We start from the raw sequence: 6,428 nt of genomic DNA on the forward strand, positions 1-6,428 counted from the left end.
ACCAACGCCGACGACGGCGAAGAGGAGTGGCCCTCGAGGGCCAAGCCCCTGGCGAGATCGTAAGTGTCCGGATTCCAAAATAGCTCATGATTTTCTTTTCGTCGCATAGTGTCTTCTAACGCCGAACACGACCATGTAGCCCGCCCAAGGATGACCTTCCCGCTTCGTCGAGCGGGTCCCTGGGTTCATCGGATGTGAATAGCGCCTCACTTCCGACCGCCTCCTCCCCCCGTGACGCAGACGACGCCGAGGCGGGGTCCTAGAAAGGGACCAGCCAGGAGGAGGAGGCCCCGGAGGTGCCGCAGGGCAACCTCTTGGACTTTGGACCGGACTCCGCACCGGAACCTTTGGTGGTTCCGGAGTCCGGCGGGCAGCCCCTTCGTAAGAAGGGTGAGACAGCAACGCCGGTGACCTCCGTCCAACCGGAGGCGCCGGATAATTTGCTGGAGGCGCTCAACGGAGCTTCCATTGACGAGGAGCACCGCACTGTTATGAGTGCGGTGATTCAGAAAGTTAAGTCCGCTAAGAGCGGGCTGACTGAAGCCTGTACCAGCCTTTTAACAGGCTTTGAGGTAAGGATTTTAAGATATGTAAAATAGTACCGCATAGACAGTAGCCCCTGATGCTCAGTTCGGTGTTCGGAAAGAAAAGCCGAACTGATGATCTAATAAGATATATGCAGGAGTCTAACGTAAGTATGTCAATATGGGAATGCAGGCTGCGCTGCTGACCTCTGCCGCACTGACTGCGGAGGTCAACGCATTGAAGCAGAGCCTCGAGCGGTCGGAGAGCGAGCTCGGCCGTGCCAAGAAGAGGCTCGAGGACCAGGAAGGTAAGTAACACCTTATTAAAGTTGTACCTTATAGAAAAGGATTTGGTTGCAAAAAATGACAGGAATAACGTGGGTATTCCAGGGGCTACGAACGAGGTGGCGACCCTAAAGGAGGCGGTGTCCGCGGCCGAACGCAATGCGGCCGCGGAACGCACCGAGCAAGAGAAGCAGGAGGCGCGGGTGGCGGAGGTGCGGCAAGAGCTCCAGGATCTCGTGAAAAAACACGAGAGTTTGGAGCGTGACTCGAAGACTCGAGAGTCCGAGCTCGCGTCGACTCTTGAGAGTGTCAAAGCCGCTAAGGCCGAAGCCCAAAAGTCCCTCCAGGAAATCGAGGCAGTAAAGAAGATAGCGGCGGGCAAGGCATTCTTCATGCAAAGCAAGCATGTAAAAGTGAATTACTTGTTACTTACCCAAATTCGGAGCTCTCCAGGAGCGTTCGCAGATCTGCCCCATAGCGTGTCCGATGCTGCTGCGTTCTACAGAGCCGAGGAGGGGAGCTCGACGGAAAAGGTGTTCTGGTCTCAGTATGTTGAGGCCAGACATCCGGTGCCCCTGAGCGACCAGCTGAAGCAGCTGGTCGAGCTCCACAAGGTGGCCGAACAGGCCATGAAGGGCCTCATAGTTCGGCTGTGGCCCAAAGAAGCCATGCCTGGGAGCTACTTCGGTCTGGTGCGGTGGCTGGTGGACGCCTGTCCATGGGTTGAAGTCGTCAAGCACTCCGCCTGCATTGAAGGTGCCCGTCGGGCCCTTGCCCGTGCTAAAGTGCACTGGGGCAGGATGGACGCCGAGAAGCTTGTGACGGACGCGCCACTGCCGGGCAAGGAGTATCGCACGCCCGAGATGTATTATAAGGGTGTCCTGAAGGGTGCCCGCCTTATTGCGGGTGAATGCTCCAAAGATGTAATTTTTGAGTAGACTCGCATTTTGTTATCCTATGCACTGAAAACTTTGTTCATATGTGCTAAGCAACGCTTGTTAATTTAAAATATTACCTTCTGTGCGGCCGTTTATCAAATCTGAGAGATGGCAAGTCGTTGGCTTCGGCCCCCATGCCACGAGTGCTGGGGTGTTCGGGATAAACTTGAGCGCTCTTGTTCCCATTTTTGGGTCCTTCTAGGGAGGCGCTCAACACAACGAACGAGGCAACCGGACTTATAATGCTTGAACACTCCCACTTAGCCATAGAATTCTATAATTTTAAATTTCGGCGAAGCCCCTAGTGTTCGGAAGACCGAATTTGGGGCGCTATCCACGCCTGGGGCCGGACAAAGCCGGCTCCTCGCTCTAAGCGACATAAGTCTTTAGGGACTCGAAAAGACCTCTCGAACAGCGACCAGCTCTCGCCTTATCATGACGGTCAATTTTAGCTTTCTCCACTGAGGTGCTCAACCCAGCTCAACTGGGGCACAATCGCAGTGGTTCTCCCAGCGCTACCTTAGCCTGTATAACGGAACGTAAGGTACCAAAACATGGGAGCCGGGCAAACCCAACTATTGACCCAAGACATGATTCGGAGCCGATGCATATAATGCTATAAGTTCGGGGTGCTGCACTTGTGAAAGTGTTCGGACTTGTCACACCATAATTTGGGGAACTAAGCCCCTGGTGTATTTGGCCGTACCAAAGCGTACGGGTGCAACGTGTCATAAGTGAACATATATAGAAAGGAATGCGATGATAGGCAAAAAGCGATGCATTGTTTATTCAAAAAATACTACGATGAAGGCAGAACGATACAAATAGTGTGATAAGCAAGGGGTGGGACTATTTAACATGTCCCCTTCCAGGGGTAGGCTGCGGAACGTTATGTAAAACAAGTATAATGCTCGTAATGGAGACCACCTGGATACTCGTCGTAGCTTTTCTGCTTCCCTGGCTGTTGCATCGTGAGTTCGGCAGGTCTACTGCCGGGCAGGGCTTCTAGAAAACGGAGTCCTGAGAATAAAAAAAAGAAAAGGAATGACACATTTGGGAGCCCCTGGTGTGGTTGAGCCGCACTCTGGGCATGCCGTGGTCGTGCCCCTCCCCCTATGCCCATGGTATCTCCAGAGCGTAGTGATGTACGCGTGGTACTGGTCTCGCGATTTCGCGAGGGCTGGGGTTGGGGCCGCATTGCTACGCCTGCTCGGAACATGCCAGGTGGTCTTATTGTAGGTTACTCTAGGCGCGCTTGACGGTGTCCGGTCGCTTAATAGCCGGACTCGAGAATTGCCTTAAGAGGCTACTCTGTACTTCCGCCGCAAGAGCCGCTGTATGCTCCTCCGTTTGGAGAAAGCGTTCGGTGTTTCCGTTGACCGTGATGACTCCTCGAGGGCCTGGCATCTTGAGCTTGAGGTATGCGAGTGCGGCACCACATTGAACTTTGCAAATGCGGTTCGTCCGAGCAGTGCATGATAGCCGCTGCGGAATGGGACTATGTCAAAGATTAACTCCTCGCTTCGGAAGTTATCCGGGGATCCGAAGACCACTTCAAGTGTAACTGAGCCTGTACAATTGGCCTCTACACCTGGTATGACGCCTTTAAAGGTTGTCTTTGTGGGTTTAATCCTTGAGGGGTCTATGCCCATCTTGCGCACTGTATCCTGATAGAGCAGGTTTAGGCTGCTGCCGCCGTCCATCAGGACTCTAGTGAGGTGAAATCCGTCGACGATTGGGTCTAGAACCAATGCGGCAAATCCACCATGGCGGATGCTGGTGGGGTGGTCCCTTCGATCAAAAGTGATCGGGCAGGAGGACCACAGATTGAACTTTGGGGCGACTGGCTCCATCGCGTATACGTCCCTGAGCGCACGCTTCCGCTCCCTTTTGGGTATGTGGGTTGCGTATATCATGTTCACCATCCGCACTTGTGGGGGGAAACCCTTCTGTCCTCTATTGTTCGACGGCCGTGTCTCCTCCTCGTCATCGCTATGCAGCCCCTTGTCGTTACTTTCGGCGATTAACTTGCCTGCCTGCTTGAACACCCAACAATCCCTGTTGGTGTGATTAGCTGGCTTTTCGGGGGTGCCGTGTATCTGGCACAATCGATCGAGTATCCGGTCCAAATTGGACGGGCCCGGAGTAGTTCTTTTGAATGGCTTTTTCCGCTGACCGGGTTTAGAGCCTCTGAATCCGGCGTTGACTGCTGTATCTTCAGTATTATCGCCGTTAATGCGGCGCTTGTGCTTATTGCGATGCGACCTGCCATTGCTGTCTTTGGTATCTGAACTACCAGAGTTTTTGGTTAGGTTGTTACTACGGGCTAGCCAGCTGTCTTCTCCCGCACAGAAGCGGGTCATGAGTGATGTGAGGGCTGCCATTGATTTCGGCTTTTCCTATCCTGGGTGCCGGGCAAGTCATTCGTCACGGATGTTATGTTTGAAGGATGCAAGGGCCTCTGCATCCGGACAGTCGACGATTTGATTTTTCTTGGTTAAGAACCGTGTCCAGAATTGTCTGGCCGATTCATCTAGCTGCTGAATTATGTGGCTTAGGTCATCGGCGTCTGGTGGTCGCACATATGTGCCCTGGAAGTTATCAAGGAATGCGGCTTCCAGGTCCTCCCAACTCCCAATTGATTCTGCTGGCAAGATGTTGAGCCAATGTCGAGCTGGTCCTTTAAGCTTGAGTGGGAGGTATTTGATGGCGTGAAGGTCATCACCGCGGGCCATGTGGATATGAAGGAGATAGTCTTCAATCCAAACCGCAGGATCTGTTGTGCCATCGTAGGATTCAATGTTTACGGGTTTGAAACCTTCGGGGATTTGATGATCCATTACTTCATCTGTGAAGCATAGTGGGTGTGCGGCGCCTCTGTATTGGGCTATATCACGACGCAACTCAAGCGAGCTTTGTCTACTGTGTTCGGCCCGGCCGGGATTGTTGTATCCGGCATGACGGTTGTCGTCGCGTATCGTGGGGCGCCCACACGATCCGTGGATCGATCTTGTTTGTCTTGCCTTATCCTCCAATATGTCTTGCAAGTCCGGCACTTTCCCCCGTGGCTTTGTACTTTTCGAGCGATGCCGGGGTGCAGCTTTAGTGGAGGGCCTAGAGGCCTCTCTGTTGCGGCCACGAGGTGACCGGTCGGTCGTATTGTGCGCTGGTGATGTAGGTTTATGTGCTTCCTCCTCTAATCGGGGTAGCATCTTGCGTTTGGGGTAGCTTTTGGAGGGGCGTTCGAGTTCATACTCTTCGGCCGCAAGGACTTCAGTCCATCTATCAGCTAGCAAGTCTTGGTCAGCTCTAAGTTGTTGCTGTTTTTTCTTGAGGCTGCTTGCCATGGCCATAAGCCTGCGTTTGAAACGCTCTTGTTCAACGGGATCCTCAGGCACGACAAATTCGTCGTCGTCAAGGCTTGCCTCGTCTCCGGGGGGAGGCATATAATTATCGTCCTCTACCTCTCTGTCTGCCGCTCTCTCATGAGGGCTGGCTTCTCCATCCTCCTGTGCTGAATCTTGTTGGAGGGGGTTGTCTTCGACACTGTCCGGGGTTTTATTGTCTCCGGTGCCGGAGTCTCCATTTTTGCTGTGGCGGGATTTAGAGCGGCGCCGCTGACGCCGGCACTTAGGCTGTTTCTTGGAGGGGTCGTCCTCCGCTGTTCCATCGCCATTCCCATCCTTTGGGATGTCCACCTTGTATATGTCGTATGACGAGGTGGCTTTCCAGTGCCCTGTAGGCGCTGGTTCTTGGTCGTCTTCGGCATCGTCGTCCATACCGTCGATGTCTTCGGAGTCGAAGTCTAGCATGTCGGTTAAGTCATCGACAGTGGCTACGAAGTGGGTGGTGGGTGGGGTTTGAATTTCTTCGTCGTCCGCATCCCAACCATTCTGACCATAATCCCGCCAGGGCTCCCCTGATAAAGAGAGACACTTTAGCGAATTCAGGATGTCGCCAAAAGGCGAGTGCTGAAAGATGTCCGTAGCGGTGAACTCCATGATCGGCGCCCAATCGGATTCGATTGGCAGGGGCGCGAAAGGTTCAGGGTCCGAAAAGGAGTCCGGCACCTTGGAGTCACGAGCTTCACAAGGGACAGGGTCGGTATTCGGCTCTATCGCCGTAGAGGTAGCAGCCCCCGAGGCGGTGTCCAGCCACCCATCCTCGATTGGCGCAGTCGGCTCCGAGCTAAGGGTCGGAGCAGACTCTTCTGCGGCCTCCAGGGTACTGTCCGGCAGTAGAGCTAAATCATGCCCATCATGACAGTGCGGCGTGCTCGGCTGTGGCTCGAATCCGTCGAAGATCAAGTCTCTGCGGATGTCGGCTGTATAGTTCAAACTTCCAAATCTGACCTGATGGCCAGGGGCGTAGCTTTCGATCTGCTCCAGATGGCCAAGTGAATTGGCCCGCAGTGCAAAGCCGCCGAATACGAAGATCTGTCCGGGGAGAAAAGTCTCGCCCTGGACCGCGTCGTTGTTGATGATCGAAGGAGCCATCGGGCCTATGGGTGATGACACAGAGGAACTCTCAATGAAAGCACCAATGTCGATGTCAAAACCGGCGGATCTCGGGTAGGGGTCCCGAACTGTGCGTCTAGGCGGATGGTAACAGGAGACAAGGGACACAATGTTTTTACCCAGGTTCGGGCCCTCTTGGTGGAGGTAAAACCCTACTCCTGCTT

This window comes from Triticum aestivum, chromosome 6B (assembly GCF_018294505.1).
Source record: "Triticum aestivum cultivar Chinese Spring chromosome 6B, IWGSC CS RefSeq v2.1, whole genome shotgun sequence".
Classification (NCBI taxonomy): Eukaryota; Viridiplantae; Streptophyta; class Magnoliopsida; order Poales; family Poaceae; genus Triticum; species Triticum aestivum.